Here is an 18,134-nt window from a genome sequence, read left to right on the forward strand (position 1 = left end):
TGGTCTCAAACTCCTGACATCAGGTGATCCACCTACCTTGGCCTCCCAAAGTGCTGGGATTACAGGTGTGAGCCACCGCGACCCACCCAGACAACAGGTTTTAAACAGAATTATTCCACGAAGAAGCAGAAAATATGGTCATCACCCTAGAACACATCCACCAGATGAAACTGTTTTTGAGCTCTAAGGGATATTTCTGCTGTTCTATAGATACCAACACACATTAATAATTCACCTTCTATTAGCCATACTCTTTGATGATGAGAGCATAATAGAAGCTAAGAGAAAAAGGAAGGTTAGATATGGCTAAGATTTGGAATACACCGTTCTTCCAGTTAGCTGATGCCGGGACTGACAGCAATCTTGCTCATCTGAGATTTGAAAAGGACACAGCAGTGGTCAGGCATGGTGGCTCTTGCCTATAATCCCAGCACTTTGGGAGGCTGAGGCGGGTGGGTCACTCGAGGTCAGAGTTTGAAACCAGCCTGGTCTACATGTGAAATCCCGTCTCTACTAAAAATACAAAAAAAATTGCTGGGCATGGTGGCACATGCCTGTAATCCCAGCTACTCGGGAGCCTAAGGCAGGAGAATCGCTCGAATCCGTGAGGTGGAGGTTGCAGTGAGCCGAGATCATGTCACTGCACTCCAGCCTGGGCGAGAGAGAGACTCTGTCCCAAAAAAATAAAAGAAGAAAAGGGCACAGCAGCATTGCCCATTATATGCACAGCACTGGCTGCAAGCCTAAAGTAATATGCACACTTTAAATCAAAGAAGAAGGTTGGTAAGAGTAAGAGCATAACAGAACAAACGGAATTCAGTATTGACGAGAGTAACAAATTGGTGGTGTGACCTGTAATTTGAGTTTTCCTACTATGATATGAAGCTAATGTAACCATGTTGGAAGTCATTCCAGACACCTAGAAATGGCGTGTTCAGGGAACAGTGTGACTCCTCACGTGCAGTTATTTGGCCATGCTCTTCCTCTCCAAGCCTACTCTGCTATACTCTGTAACACCGGGGCTAGAGTTCCACGAACTCAACTAGGTTTTCCAGACCCCACGTTGGCTGACTCCCTGTTAACTTCTGCCAGCAGGAAGTCCTAGAGAGAGGATGGAAGACGACAGGAGAGAAAAAGGGACTTCCTTCCCAGTTTCCTATTTCTGTCAGTATGCCACCAGCAGCAGCAGATGGTGCTTCCAGCCCCCACCTTCCGTTGTCACTCTTAGCGCCAGCCTCCCCACACCCCCTCAGAGACACCAGCAAGCCGCAGGGCTTAGCCCTAGGCTGTGTCCTCAGGCTCTACTGTACTCACTCCCTCACGAGCTGGCTCTCCAAACACTGACCATATGGGACCCCTCTCAGTTCACCTGGCACCCACCAGGTCACAAACCCTCCCCAGGGGTTCAAACACTCACTGAGCTGCACCCACACCCTCAAACGTCAGTACAGCAGCTCCACAGTGCCTCTCTCAGAGGCCTGGATACCAGCCCCACAGGAGCCCTGAACGAAGCTCCAAAGCTGTGCTAACATCACCTCATATTTTTCCTCAGTGCTGGAAGTGACAGTGTCTGCACTATCCTAGTACCCCGCTTCCTCTGTGTTTTGTTAGCCTTTGAACACATGTGTAACCCAATCCCTGTATTCAATCTCTTCTCTCTGAAATAGCTGGAGTAGTCTGCTTTTCTGACTGGACTCTGACTGAGTCACCAAAGATACCGAAAAAGCATTTGATAAAATTCAACATCCATTTATGATTTCTTTAAACTTAATAAAAGCAAAAGATATAAATGCTTTCTCTACAGGATAAAAATATACATATTTCAATTCAGAAGCAAACATCACACTTCATGGAGAAATATTTGACACATTTCCATCAAAGCCAAGAGCAAACAAGGACATCCCAAGAACCACCAACACATAGTACATAGTACACAGACTCTTTTGTAGTACAAGAGTGTTGGGGCTGGGTGTGGTGGCTCACGCCTGCAATCCCAGCACTTTGGGAGGCCGAGGCGGGCAGATCACAAGGTCAGGAGTTCAAGACCAGCCTGACCAACATGGATAAAGCCCGTCTCTACTAAAAATACAAAAATTAGCTGGCTGTGGTGGTGTGTACCTGTAATCACAGCTACTCAGGAGGCTGAGGCAGAAGAATCGTTTGAACCTGGGAGGCAAAGGTTGCAGTGAGCCCAGATAACACCGTTGCACTCAAGCCTGGGTGACAGAGTGAGACTCCAGCTCAAAAAAAAAAATACAAAAATTAGCTGGGCATGGAGGTGCAAACCTGTAATCCCAGCAACTCAAGAGGCTGAGGCAGGAGAATCACTTGAACCTAGGAAGTGGAGGTTGCAGTGAGCAGAGATCAGGATACTGCACTCTAGCCTGGGTGACAGGGGCAAGACTCCATGTCAAAAAAAAAAAAAAAAAAAGCGTGTTGGAATGCACTAATGACTCAACAGAGCAAGAAAAGAGCTAGAACTAAAAAATGAGGTCCTGAAACATCGTTCATTGATAAGATTTTTTATCAGGAACATACACTGCAAAACTAACATAAAGAATAAGAATAATTCAGTAAGATAACTGGGAACACAATTAGAATACTGAAAACAATAGCCTTTGTATCTACAGGCAATCTTAGTTCAAAGATGTGATAAAGATCTCATTTAAAGCAATAGTGAAAAAAAGATAAAATTCCTAGAAATAAACTTTAGAAATAAAAGCATATGAAGAAAGTTTTATATATGAAGGGCTGAACAAATGGAAAACATAACAAGTTCCTGGATAAAAAGACACAACATAAACCCCAGTTCTTTCCAAATTAATCTAGAAATTTAATGTAATCCTGTTAAAATATTTATGGAATTTTTCTTGGGGAAGAATCAGGGAACTAGATATCAAGAGCTAGCTCACAAAAAATAAAAATCAACAGCCTGTGACTATATGAAAGAACCCTCAACCTTACTCAAGAGAGACGCAAATTAAATCTACAATAAGATGCCATCTCTTACCTATCAGATTGGCAAAAATCCAAGTTTGACAATCTACTGTAAAGATGATGCGGAAACAGACTGGAACGAACGCAAAATGTTGTAACACGTATGTAGGGAAGTCCAGCCATATCTATCGTATCTTTTTAAATGCATGTGCCTTTTAACTTAGCAATCTCACTCTGGAAATGTAGTCCACAGACAAACTGGCACATGTATATGGGGCTACTTAGCACATCACTGAGGAGCAGAGTCCTGGAAAAAGCCCAAGTGATCCAGCAACACAGGACTGATGGAGTAAATTTTGGTAAATACACAGCCATGAAAAAGGATGAGAAAGGCCCCCAGGAAAATAGTAAGTGACAAAAATAATACGCAAGTGGTATATACAGGGTGTCGCCTTTTGTGTAAGAAGGGAGTTAACAAGTAAATTTGTGTTTGCTGGTATTTGCATGTTAAGAACCGTGGAAGGATCAACAAGAAACTAATAAAATAGCTAGCAACTGCAGGTGCACGACTTGCTGAGTGCTCCTTTTTATAGCACTTTGATTTTTGAACCAGTTAAATGTAATACCTAGTCAAGAGGTAATGACAAAACAAAATAATAAATTTTAAAGGCCAAGAAAAATTGAATAAAGGTCAATGATACAAAAAAGCAGTTCAGTGGAAAAAATATGAATAACACCTAAAAAAAATTTATCCAGAATCATAAGAGAAAAGTCAAGTAAACCAAAAAGAGATAGCATTTATCTACCAATTTGTGAAGATCACGAAATTTGATACTAAGTAGTGCTGATGATGGTACAGAGAAACAGCCACTCTCAGACATTGCTGATAAGCATATAAGTTAAAATAATCTCTACGAAGAGCTACTGAGCAAATTTAAATTTAAATTAATTGTATTGAATTTATCAAAATTATAATTTTTAAACATTCAAAAAATATTTTCTTTTTTTTACACCTATGTCAATGCAAAGATCAAAATTACAAATTAAAATTTAAAACACACAAAACTTTTGACCCAAAATTACCAGTTGTAGGAATTTATCCACAGATGTGCTTGTATATTCATAAAATTACATATATTCAATGATAGTCACTGCAGCATTGTATATAAAAAGCATAAGACAGCCAGGCACAGTGGCTCACACCTGTATTCCCAACACTTTGGGAGGCTGAGGCAGGCGGATCACCTGAGGTTGGGAGTTTGATACCAGCCTGACCAACATGGAGAAACCCCATCTCTACTAAAAATACAAAATTAGCCAGGCGTAATAGCATATGCCTATAATTGCAGCTACTTGGGAGGCTGAGGCAGGAGACTCTCTTGAACCCAGGAGATGGAGGTTGCGGTGAGCCAAGATCATGCCATTGCACTACAGCCTAGACAACAAGACCGAAACCCTGTCTCAAAAAAAAAAAAAGGCATAAGACTGGAAACACCCTATGTGTCCATCAAAGGCGGCCAGTGGATTTAATGTAGGCTATGGTTTGAACATCCCCTCCATAACTCATGTTGAAACTTAATCCTCAATGTGGCAGTATTGAGAAGTGGGGACTTTAAGAGGTGAGGCCTTTAAGATGCAATTAATAGGTTAAAGCGTTAATAAAGTAATGAGTTACCATGAGAGTGGGACTGATGGCTTTCTAAAAAGAGGAAGCGAGTTGAGTGTGGCATGTTAGCACTCTCAGCACCCTCACCATGTGATGCATTGTGTACCTCAGGGCTCTGTACAGTCCCCACCAGCAAGAAAGCTCTCACCAAATTTGCCCCCTCAACCTTGCACTTCTCAGCCTCCAGAACGTAAGAAATAAATTTTATTTCTTAGAAATTACCCAGTTTCAGGTATTCTGTTATAACTAACAGAAAACACACCAAAACAATACATATCCATGTGATAAAATACAATGCAGTTATTTTAAAAGACTGAGGGTAAAAATGCCAGGTGGTATGGTTTGAACATCTCCTCTGCTGAAATTTAATTGCCAATATAATGGTATTGGGAGGTGGGGCCTTTAAGAGGTGATTAGGTCATGAAGGCTCATTAATGGATTACCCTCATTAATGGATTAATGCCATTATCATGGGAGTGGGTTAGTTATCATGAGAGTGAACTCCTGACAAAAGGGTAAGTTCGGCCCCCACTTTCTCTCTGTATCATGTGCTCACTTGCCCTTTAGCCATGTATGATACAGCATGAAGGCCCCTGCCAGATGCCAGAGCTATGCTCTTGAACTTTCCAGCCTCCAGAACTGTAAGAAATAAATTTATTTTCTTTATAAATTGCCCAGTTTGTGGTATTCTGTTATAGCACCAGACAATGGACTAAGACAGTAGAGAACACCAAAAGTCTGTCACTCTATTAAAAACAATAACTGGCAAAAACTGTCAGAATCAACTGTTTCAGAACACTGAGAAATAATCAAAAGCTTACTACAAGCAAGGGAACACCTAATAAAAAATAAACAGCTAAGAGAGTGTCATGGAATTTTAATTTACCCTGGTCCCATCCACTCCCCAGTTTAGCAGCAGCCCTGAAGGCAACAGTTAACATTGCCAGTACAGGTACCTAGTATTGGAAGGAGCAGAACATATCATATTCTAAAAGAATTGTGGTTGATTTGACCTGTCTAGTGGCTCCCTGAAGAACTGGCTCAAAGGTATGCCTGTCTTTCGCCTAACTCAGAACTCTCCCAGGGCTAAGGTAGGTATCGGGGTAACGGTGTAGGAGTGGGGAGGTCTGCAGGGGAGGAGAGAGGTGGGGTGCAGGGGCATGCATTTGTTGAAAACATTTATGTACTCATTGCTATTACCTGGGGCAAGGGACAAGCAATGGACTAATGTAAATGCTTGGGAGGAAAGGCTTAGGAATGAGATTCTTTAGGGAATATGGGCTTCATCTGAAGAGCTCCAACATAATTGTGAATCAAGAAGGATATATGCATGCCGCAACTGGGTGCATGCTCAGAAAAGACCTAAGAGGGCCCTAAGCTCCTACCTCTGGCTAACGTTCAGGATCTTTGCAAGTAGGAAGTAAAAACTAAGGCAGAGTTGTAAACTATCTGGCTGTATCTTGAAGGCCTGCCTCACAATATACACACAGCCCATCTGCAAAGACTGGGAGGTTTCTGTTGTTGTTGCCATTCCAAACATGTAAATAAATCTCTAGTGATTCATTAGCTGGCCACTAAGCTAATGGAAGAGAGTCCTCCTTAGTGGCCACACATGACAAAGTATACAGACTTCATAAAATTAGTTCAGAAAAGCCCTAAATGAACAAAGCATAGCCCTAACAAGCAGCAATGATCCACAGGGAGAGGGAGAGTCTCATTTACTGATTTACCACATTATAATAGTCAAAAAATTCAGTTTGAAACAAAAAACATTACAAGACATAAACAAAAAACTATGGCCTGTACACAGAAAAAAAAAAAAATTAACAGAAATTGTCCCTGAGGAAGCCTAGACACTAGACTTACTAGACAAAGACTTTAAATCAGTGGTCCTAAATATGCTTGAAGAGCTAAAAACAAAACCAAAGGCCAGGCCTAAAGAACTAATGGAAATCATGAGAACAATGTCTCAACAAATATAGAATATCAACAAAACAACAAAAATTATAAAAAAGCAATCAAATAAAAATGCTGGATTTGAAAAGTACAATAACATAAATTAAAAACTCACTAGAGAGGCTCAACAGCAGATTTGAACAAGTAGAAAATTAGGTCATGAGAATTGAAAATAGGTAACTTCAGCTTTTCTGGCTTGATGACCAGAAAGGAAAAAAAGAATTTTTAAAAAACAAAGAGTCTAAGAAGTCTGTGGAATACCATCTAGCATCACATAAGCATAATGGGAATGCCAGAATGAGAGAAGAGAAAGGAGAGGGAAAATTATTTTTAAAAATAATGACTGCAAGTGATCCAAACTTGATGAAAAACATGAATCTGCACATTCAAGAAGCTAAACAAACTTTCAAGTAAGATAAACTCAAAGGGATCCACATAGGAACACATTGTAATCAAATTGTTAGACGACAAAGACAAAGAGAGAATCCTGAAAACAGCAAAAAGGAAATAACTAATCATGTAGAAGGGATTCTCAATAAAAGTCACATGTGACTTCACATCAGAAACCATAGAGCCAAAGGCAATGGAATTATATATTCAAATTACTGAAAGAAAAACACTGTCAACCAAAAATTCTATATGTGCCAAAACTATCCTTCAAATACAAAGGAGAAAAGAAGACATTACAAGATTAAAGACCAAGAAAGTTTGTAGATCATAAACCTGCTCTACAAGAAATTCTGAGGGGAGTCTTTTCAAGCTGAAATAGAAGTACATTAGACAGTAACCTGATCCATATAAAGAAATAAAGAACATCAATAAAGAAAAATATGTCAGTAAATTTTAAAAATCAGTATTAATGTTATTTTTGGTTTGTAACTCTTCTTTTTTAAATAAGATTTAACAGATGACTGCATAAAAATTATTACAAATATACATTGATGCACACATAATGAATAAAGATATGATTTGTGAGAATAACAAGATAAAATGGTGGACAGAACTATATAAGAGCAAAGTTTTTATTTACCATTGAAGGTAAGTTGGTATTAAATTAAACTAGATTGTTATAAATTAAGATGTGAATTGTAAACCACAGGGCACTCTAAGAAAATACTATTTAAATGTATACTAAAAGGAAATTAAAATAATATACCAGAAAATATTTACTTAACATAAACAAGACATACAGGAGGAACACAGTAACCAAAAAAGATGTAAGAGAGAAAGAAAATAAATAGGAAAATGGTAGAACTCTTCCTTATCAGCAATTACATAAATGTAAATAGGTTAACTAAAAGGCAAAAACTAGAACAGACACAAAACATGATACACCATCTACAAGAGATTCTTTTTAGAACCAATAACACAAATAGGTTGAAAGTAGAAGGATAGAAAAGGATAACCCATGCAAACAGTAACCAACTGCAGTGGCTATATTAATAACAGATAAAACAGACTTTAAGACAAAAATTGTTAAAAGGGACAAAGAAACACCTTATATAATGATAAAAGGATCAAACCATCAAGATGATGTAACAATTATAAGCATATATGAACCTAATAACAGAGCCCTAAATAGAAGAGAGAAAAAACTAACAAAACTGAGGGAGAAATAGCTCTACGATAATTGTTGGTGTCTCCGATACTCCATTTTCAATGACAATAGAACAACTAGACCAAAGGTCAACAAGGAAACAGAAGACTTAAAAAATACTATAAAGCATGTATACCTAACAGACATATACAGGATAGTTTACCCAACAACAGCAGAAAGCGTGTTCTTCTCAAGTACATGTGGAACATTCTTTAGGATATGTATTAGGCCACAAAACAAGTCTTAATACATTTTAAAAGAACAAAGTCATACAAAGTACCTTCTGTATCCATACTAGAATGAAATTAGAAATCAGTAACAGAAGGAAATTTGGAATTCACAAAAATGTGAAATTATACACTAAACTGTTAACCAATGTGTCAAGAAAAAATGACAAGAGAAATCAGAAAATACTTTGAGAAGAATGAAAATGAAAATACAACATTTCAAAATGTATGGCCTATAACAAAAGCAGTGAAGAGAACAAACTGTATCGCTACAAATGCCTATATTGAAATAGGAAGACCTGAAATCAATAACCTAAACTTCCAACTCAAAGAATCAGAAAAAGAACAGCAAATTAAACCCAAAGCAAGCAGAAGAAAGGAAATATTAAAGATTAGAACACGGATAAGAGAAATAGAGACTAAAACAGCAATACAGAGAATTAAGAAAACCAAAAGTTCATTCTTTGAAAAGATCAATAAAATTGACAAATATTTAGACAGACTGACCAAAATAAAAAGAGAGAAGATTTAAATCACTAGAAATAAAAAATGAAAGTGGGGACATGGGCCATTGCAGTGGCTCATGTCTATAATCCCAGCACTTTGGGAGGCTGAGATGGGTGGATCACTTAAGTTCAGGAGTTTTGCAACCAGCCTGACAACATGGTGAAATGCCATCTCTAACAAAAGAGACAAAAATTAGCCAGGCATGGTGGCACACACCTGTAATCCCAGCTACTTGGGAGGTGGAGGGCATCACTTGAACCTGGGTGGTTGAAGCTGCAGAGAGAGAAAGAGAGAGAAAGAGAGAGAGAGAGAGAGAGAGAGAGAGAGAGAGAGAGAGAGAGAGAGAGACACGCTAGGGACATTACTACTGAACTTTAAAAAAAAAAAAAAAATACCCTGAATAATTGTATGCCAACAAATTAGGTAACCTAGACGAAATGAACAAATTCTTAGAAATATGCATACTGCGAAAACTGACTCAACACAAAACAGAAAAATGAATAGACCTATAACAAACAGATTAATTCAGTAACCAAAAAAAAAGCTTCCAAAAAGAAAAACTTGAAGACCAGATGGCTTCGCTGGTGAGCTTTACCAAACATTTTTTTTTAAAATAACAAAAACCTTTTATAAATTCTTCCAAAAATAAAGAAGAACCATTTCCTAACTCATTCTGTGAGGCCAGTATCACCCAGATACCAAAGTCAGACAAAGACATTGTAGACCAATATGCTTTATGAGTACAGATGCAAATAATCCTCAATGAAGTATGCACAAATTTAATATAGCAGCATATTAAAAGGATTATACATCATGATCAAGGGATTTATCCCAGGAATGCAAGGGTTCAACATACAAAAATCAATGAATGTAATATACCATGTTAATAGAATAAAGGAGGAAACTTTCCCACAATATCATCTGAATTGACGCAGAAAATTTTTTTTGACAAGTTCCAACATTCATGATAAAAATATTCAACATCCTTGGAATAGAAACTCCCTCAACTAGATAAGGGGCATCCATGAAAAACCCACACCTAATATCATATTTACTTGTGAAAGACCAAATGGCTTCCCCACTAATAACAGGAACACGACTAGACTGCATTTGCCAATAAGGTAACCAGAATGGAATGGAAGACGTAAAACTATCTCTATTCAAAACTAACGTCATCTTATATGTAGAAAACCCTAAAGAATCCACACAAAAGCTGTTAGTGCTAATGAAGAAGCTCTGCAGAACTGCAGAATACAAGATCAACATACTAAAATCAACTATATTTCAATATACCAGCAATAACAATCCAAAAATGAAATTCAGAGAATTCCATTTACATTAGCATCAAAAAGAGTAAAATACTTCAAAATAAAACTAGTCAAAGAAATACAAGACTCATACACTGAAATTACAATATATTATTGAAAGAAACTAAAGACTTAAATAGAAAGATATACTGTGTTCACAGACTTAATAATAATATGAAGACATAATATGAGATAACAATATTCCCAAAATTGATCTACAGATTCAAAGCAATTTCTATCAAAGCCCTGAGTACCTTTTTTATAGAAATGGACAGGTTCATCCTAAAATTCATATGAAACTACAAGGGAGCACAAAGAGCAAAAACAATCTGGAAAAAGAACAAAGTTGGGGGACTCATACTTCCTATTTCAAAACTTACTACAAAGCAATAGTAATCAAAACAGTGTGGCACCAGCATAAGGAGAGACATTATAGATCAATTGAGAGTCAGAATACAGGATACAGTTGAGAGTCCAGAAATAAAGCCATATATTTATGGTCAACTTTTCTTTTCAAGAAGGTGCCAATACCATTCAATGGGGGAAAGGTCTTTTTCAACAAATAATCTTTTCAACAAATACTGCAGAAACAACTGGATATCCACTAGCAAAAGGATAAATCTGGACCCAATATGTCACACTATATATAAAGATTAATTCAGAATAGAACAAAAATCTAAATGTAAGAGCTAAAATAGTAAAACTCTTAGAATAAAAGATAGAGGTAAACTAGTCATGACTTTGGATTAGGTAATGGTTTCTTCAATATGATACTAAAAGCACAAAGAACAATTTTTTTTTTTTTTTTTTTTTTTTTTTTTTTTTTTTTTTTTTTGAGACAGAGTCTCATTCTGTCAACCAGGCTAGCAATCTCAGCTCACTGCAATCTCTGCCTCTTGGGTTCATGTGATTCTCCAGTCTCAGCCTCCAGAGTAGCTGAGATTATAGGCACCTGCCACCATGCCCAGCTAATGTTTTTGCATTTTTGGTAGAGACAGAGTTTCATCATGTTGGCCAGGCTGGTCTCGAACTCCTGACCTCAGATGATCCACCCACCTGTCATACCCAAAGTGCTGGTATTACAGGCATGAGCCACCATGCCCAGCTACAACAAAGTTTAAAAATAAAGGACTCTATCATGTTAAACTTTTGTGCAGCACAGAACACTATTAAGAAAGTAAAAGCCCATAAAATGGGGGAAAATATTTGGAAATCATGTATCTGATAAGAGTCTAGTATCAAAAATATATAGGCCGGGCAAGGTGGTGATTCTCCCACCTCAGCAGGACTATAGGCTCACACCTATAATCCCAGCACTTTGGGAGGCTGAGGTGGGAGGATTGCCTGAAGTTAGGAGTTCAGGACCAGCCTGGCCAACATGGTGAAACCCCATCTCTGCTAAAAATACAAAAATTATTGGACATTTCCCTAAGGAAAATATACAAATAATGGATAAACAATGGAAATTTCTCTAAGGAAATATACAAGTAGCCAATAAGCACATGAAAATAACCTCATCCTCATTAGTCATTAGGGAAATGCAAATCAAAACCACAATAAGATACTACTTCCTACCCTTTAGGATGGCTATAATAATAACGGAACAGCAAAAAAAAAAAAAAAAAAAAAAAAACAAAGATGGAAAATAACTAGGATGTGGAGAAACTGAAACCCTTGAACACCAGTGATGGCAATGGTAAAATGATGCAGCGACTGGAAAACAGGTTGGCAGTCCCTCAAAATTTAAATACAGAATTCCATATGACCCAGTATTTCCATTCCTGGGTACATATCCAAGAATGAAAACATATGTTCACACAGAAACTTGCCCACAAATGCTCACAGCAGCACTATTCCCAATAGCCAAAAAGCAGAAACAATCCAAATGTCAATCAATTAAAGAATGTGGTTTATCCATACAATAAAATATTACTTAGCAAGAAAACAGAGTGAAGTATTGATACAAGTTACAACAGGATTGAACCTTGAAAACATTAGGCCAAGCAAAAGAAACCAGACACGAAAGGCCACATACATATAATTTCATTTTCATGAAACATCTAGAACAGGCAAATTCATAGGAACAGAGCAGATCAGTAGTTGCAAAGGCTAGGGTTAGGGGAATGAAAGGTGACTGCTTAATAGGTGTTGGGTTTCTTTTTGGGGTGATGAAAATCTTCTGGAGTTAGATAGTGGTGATGGTTGTACAACACTGGGAATGTACTAAGAGCCACTTAATTATACACAGTACATTTTATGCTGCATGAATTTTACCTCAATTTTTTTTTTAAAAAACAGCTCTATATTACACTGATACGGGAGGACCTCTAAGATTGTTTTTATTTATTTTTGTAATTTTTAGACAGGGTCTTGCACTGTCACCCAGGCCGCAGTGTGTAACGCAATGGCAGTTCACTGTAGCCTCAACCTCCTGGGCTCAAGCAATCACCCCATCGCAGCCTCCAGAGTAGCTAACATGCCCAGCTAATTGTTTTTATTTTGGTTAAGATGGAGTCTCGCTATGTTGCCCAAGCTGGTCTTGAATTCCTCATCTCTAAGATATATTGAGGAAAAAAGCAAAGCAAAGAACTGTGTATAGTATGCTTCTTCTCTTTTTTTTTTTTGAGACGGAGTCTAAGTTGTGTCATCCATGCTGGAATGTAATGGCAAGATCTTGACTCACTGCAACTTCCACCTCCCAGGTTCAAGTGATTTTTCTGCCTCAGCCTCCCAGGTAGCTAGGACTACAGGCGAGCACCACCACATCTGGCTAATTTTTCTATTTTTAGTAGAGACAGAATTTTACCACATTGGCCAGGTCGGTCTTGAACTCCTGACCTCGTGATCCTCCTGCCTCAGCCTCCCATAGTCCTGGGATTACAGGCATGAGCCACCATGCCTGGTCCAGTATGCTTCTTCTTAAAGGGGGATGGGGAGATAGAAAAGGAATATATGTACAAGCATTTTTATCTAGCATATCTTTGCCAAAATACACAAGGAATTGTTACCAGTGGATTGCCTCTGGGAAAGAAAACCTAAAGGCAAAGGCCAGGCGTGAAGAGATTTCCTTTCCAAATAAGCCATCTTGTACAGTTTAAATGTTACACTGTGAATGTATTACCTTCCCTCCCCCGAAAGAAGTTAACCTTTTAAAAAGAGTAAATATGTAAATAAAGGGGCCATTATATAATGAAAATATGCTCATGGGAAGGTTGTTGACCCATGCTGGAGGGGGCGGGGTGGGGGGGAACACTGGGAATGAGATTCTAGACGTATTTATCTAACAGTGACAGATATTGGAATAATTTTCAAAAATGTAATTAGGCATTTCCCAAATACAAGATTATCTAAACAGTGCAATGTGTCACAATAGAAACTGGAAGGCTGTGTATGTGACAACAGCCTGCCCAATGACAAGCCTACCTAATGATAAGCCTGCCCAATGATAAGGCTGCCCAGCAAACAATGCTCAGGACCCATGGCTCTCCAGGGACAGGAAACCCTGGGTGCCTTCTTCCTCCCCATTCAGCTCTCTCCAGTCTGGGACCTTTAGGTACTGAGGTAAGGGAGTTCTCTACATCAAAAGAAGCCTTCAAACACCATTTCTAGGATTCAAGGAGAAAGAGAGATTGTATAAAAAGCTCATGATTATAGTCCAACACCCCATTTTCAACTCTTTCTTCTTGACTCTGAAGATCTTCCAACTGTCCCTAAAATGGTTTAACTCATGGTGATATGGTTTGGATATGTGTCCTCTCCAAATCTCATGTTGAAATGAGACCTCCAGTGTTGGAGGTGGGGCCTACCAGGAGATATTGGGTCATGGGGGCGGATCCCTCATGAATTGCTTGGTGCTGTCCGAATGGTAATAAGTGAGTTCTTGCTCTGGTAGTTCACATGAGATCTGGTTGTTTAAGGAGCCTGGCATCTCACCCCCTCCCTCACCATGTGATGCCTGCTCCCTCTTTGCCTTCCGCTGTGACTGGAAGCTTCCTGAGGTCTCCCCAGAAGCTGAGCAGATGCCAACATCACACTTCGTGTACAGCCTGCAGAACTGTGAGCCAATAAAACCTCTTTTGTCAATTACTTAGCCTCAGGTATTTCTTTACAGTAATGCAATAATGAACTAACAAGTATGGCTTAAAAGTCTCCAGGTACACTTACAGGCGTCAGACCAAAAGATGTCCTATCATTGTCTATTACTACCTACAGTCTACATCACAACCCAAACAAAGCCACTTTGTTTCACCCACACTCCCTCAGAGTCGTGACTGTTTTCCACTTCCATCAGACTGCCACCAAATACTCTCTCCTGAGTTTTAAATTCATGACAGAAGCTGCTACCGATTCTGTCTACAATGGCAGAATCTCCCAAAGAAGCCGAGAGTGAGAGCCGGTCCTTCCTGCCCCGTCTTCTTTATTTCTAGAGCTGAAAAAAAAATAACAAACCTGGAAGCCCCACTCAGCAGCAGCTTTTGCAGTCTGTGGCTTAATTTAAGGAAGCATTCTACGAAACCTCTGAAGAGAATCTAAATTTAGATTAAAGTCTTTCACCATCAATGGCAGCTTCTCAGCTAGGGAACCCACATGCAGAGCAGTGTAGTGGGAAGGGAAAAAAAACAACTTTAAAATACAGATAAATGTGTCATCGTTGAGGGAAATGAAGCTGGCACTATTTAGCCCAAAGAGATTTTTTTTTTCTGGCATCACCAAGATCTTAATTCTTGATAAAGGGGTGGTATACAAAAACTTTTAGGGAAAGAAACTGTGAAATAAGGAAGATTTTCTTTGCAAGATTTGTATTCAGAGAGCAAATAAGCTATTCTGTACATCAGGATGTCTGTAATGATAAAATCAGGCATCCAGATATTGAAATCAGCATTGTCTCAAGCAGAGTTCTCTAACACTGAGTCAGATGGGAGGGGGAAACCATCCACTTATCAGTTCTATTTCCCCAACACCCTGCTCTTCCCAAATGTGTCAATTTAGAGCATGAACTCTGCTGAGATAAGAGTCAAGGCAAAAAAAAAAAACGCGAGGGGCGGGGGGTTATGAGTTGAGATTAATAACAATTAACAGGGAAATAATGTCATTTTCTATGCATTTTTTAAACCTTAAAGAGTAAAGCTGATCCATTTAAAAGCTAATCTTACCCAATGCTTTTCCTAAAATAAAATTAAAACATTATATATAATTCTTCCTAAATTAACACTTAGCAAACCTATCCTATTTCTCCTCCAAAGCAACACTTAGTTTGCAAGCCATATCTGTAGACAGATTTCAGCAGATAACTGTTTAAAAGATAAGAGAGTGATATTTTCCCTGTTCTTTAAGACTCTCATCCTCCTCTCCTCCCCGCCCCCAGTCAGCTGGGAAACACTCCCAGATCCTTCTCAAGCTTAGTTTGGAAGTAAAGCTCAGCTTTGATAAACACTCAACCCAGGAAATGCTTTGGAACGCAGACCACTTAGAATACTTAGCTTGTCCTTTCCCCAGAGGTCTCTTTTCAAACTCAGTTTGATAGGCGACTCAGCGGTTTTTAGTTTTCACTAAAACCTCCTAGTGCATTGCTGAGAGATAAACTCATAGCAGTCTGGAAACTGTACACATGATGCAGGGACACACCACACCCAAGACAAGCTCCTCAAACTTCGGGGGAAAACTATTGTTCCAACAAGTTCCCAAGAGGACTCTACAAGAACCAGGGAGTGGCGAGGGGGGCAGAGTCTCCACTGCGTATCACCTTCACTGCGCCATCTTGGTAGCTGCTTGACGTTGTCAGCAACAAACCACGCTGGACACACGGAAAAGAATAGAATGTTTTTAGCATTTTTGAAATGTTAGGCCGGGTGCAGCAGCTCACGCCTGTAATCCCAGCACTTTGAGAGGCTGAGGCAGGTGATCACCTGAGGTCAGGAGTTTGAGACCAGCCTGGGCAACATGGTGAAACCCCATCTCTACTAAAAATACAAAATTAGCCAGGCGTGGTGGCGCATGCCCTGTCATCCCAGCTATTTGGGAGGCTGAGGCAGGAGAATCACTTAAACCCGGGAGGCAGAAGTTGTGGTGAGCCAAGATCGGGCCACTGCCCCGCCTGGGCAATAGAGTGAGACTCTGTCCCCAAAACAAACAAAAAAAAGGCCGGGTGTGGTGGCTCACACCTATAATCTCAGCACTTTGGGAGGCTGAGGCAGGTGGATCATCTGAGGTCAGAAGTTCAAGACCAGCCAGCCTGACCAACATGGTGAACCCTGTCTTTACTAAAAATACAAAATCAGCCAGATGTGGTGGCAGGCACCTGTAATCCCAGCTACTTGGGAGGATGAGGCAGGAGAATCACCTGAACCTGGGAGGCAGAATTTGCAGTGGGCCGAGAGAGTGCCACTGCGCTCCAGCCTGGATGACAGAGCGAGATTCCATCTCAAAAAAAAAAAAGAAAGAAATGTTAGTGTCCTTGACTGCACTAATAAAGGCTCACTCCACAGCAGTGACGTCAACCATACCACAGGGCTTTTTTTTTTCTTTTGAAACATAGTCATAATTTCACATCACTTCTCTGTGTCTTTTGGACAACCACTGGTTTTCTACTTGGGAACTGTTCAAAATACCTTGAAGATCCAACAATTGCCTATAGAAGCAAATTCTCTCAACTTGGTTCATGAGTTCAAAGGCTAATGAAGCAGAATCCCAAAATGCTCTGTCTCAAAGGCACAGGCAGGTTCATGAAACTGAATAGAATGGCAGCAAAGTTCTTTCATGGAGAGAGAATGTTGGGAAGGCCTGAGGACAGAGCCAGATGGAAACATAGGACACGGCTAGCCTAAACCAAGAATTTTCAAACTTTTGGAAGTCACAAAAACTTTTATTTTTTTAGTGAAACTGCAACTCCAGAGTGACATTTCAAAAATATATATGCAATACATAATAATAAGGCAAAGTTTGCTCTGATTTTTGGTAAATAGCCAGTAGGGGTGTAAGCCAAGTTATAAATAGCAATAAAAAAATAAATATTACGGCCAGGCATGGTAGCTTATGCCTGTAATTCCGGCACTTTGGGAGGCTGAGGATCACTAGAGACCAGGAGTTCAAGACCAGCCTGGGCAACATAGCAAGACCCTGTCTCTACAAAATATAAAAAAAATCAGCGGGGCATGGTGGTATACACCTGTAGTCCCAGCTACTCAGGAGGCCAAGGTAGAAGGATCTGCTTGACCCCAGGAAGTTGAGGCTACAGTGAGCTATGATGGCACCACTGTGTTCCAGCCTGGGTGACAGAGACAGACCCTGCCTCAAAAATTTCAAAAGAAATAGATAGATAAATAAACATTAGGTTGGTAAGAGGGGATGGGAATGTGGGGAGAACAAATGCTCTTTTCCATTTTATGTGGTTACTCATCTGTATCATGATAAAGCTTGCATCATTTCCCTCCATGCCACAGCCCTGGAACTGACCCCTTTCTGGGAATGTTGGCCAAACCTGGGAGCTCCTAACTGAATGACAGTAAGAGTTTAATCTGGAGATAAAAAGGAGAATAACTAGAATTAGGAACAATCTTTACCCCAGCTTACAAAGTAAGAAGCCAAATATCTTCCCAAAGCAGTTCAACTTTAGTCCACTTACAAAACACTCTCAGTGAAGCCTTAGGCAAGCTAGCCCCTACCATGCGCTGGGCAACAGGTGGGTACCAGGTTACTTCACTTGTTCCTTGCAACAACTTGATGGGGTAGGTCTTGTCTGAGGCTTAAAGATGAAGCACATGATTTGGCCAAGGCTACTGGTATGTGGTGGAACTGGGTTGGCTGACTCCATTGCATTTCACCGTCTCAAAAATGGGACAAGAATTGGACATACCTTTTGAGTTTATCGAGAGGAGGAAATATAACTCAAGAAAAGTGCTTGGCATCAGTGTTGCCGGGAACATAGGAAAAAGCTCAAA

At 39.6% G+C, this 18,134-nt stretch overlaps 1 protein-coding gene and 1 long non-coding RNA gene across 4 annotated transcripts in view; both read right to left on the minus strand.

The window, feature by feature from the left end:
• Nucleotides 1-18,134, minus strand: part of SMURF1 (SMAD specific E3 ubiquitin protein ligase 1) — a 121,810-nt gene that overhangs the window by 83,375 nt on the left and 20,301 nt on the right. The gene's annotated exons all lie outside the window — the stretch shown is intronic.
• Nucleotides 1-18,134, minus strand: part of LOC141582456 (uncharacterized) — a 41,859-nt gene that overhangs the window by 4,360 nt on the left and 19,365 nt on the right. Inside the window, exon 1 of the long non-coding RNA XR_012515301.1 lies at nt 93-18,134. This exon is cut by the window's right edge and continues 19,365 nt beyond it. This is a non-coding gene — a long non-coding RNA (uncharacterized LOC141582456). The remainder of the gene's footprint in view (nt 1-92) is intronic.

The sequence above is a fragment of the Saimiri boliviensis genome, chromosome 20 (genome assembly GCF_048565385.1).
Source record: "Saimiri boliviensis isolate mSaiBol1 chromosome 20, mSaiBol1.pri, whole genome shotgun sequence".
Lineage (NCBI taxonomy): Eukaryota > Metazoa > Chordata > Mammalia > Primates > Cebidae > Saimiri > Saimiri boliviensis.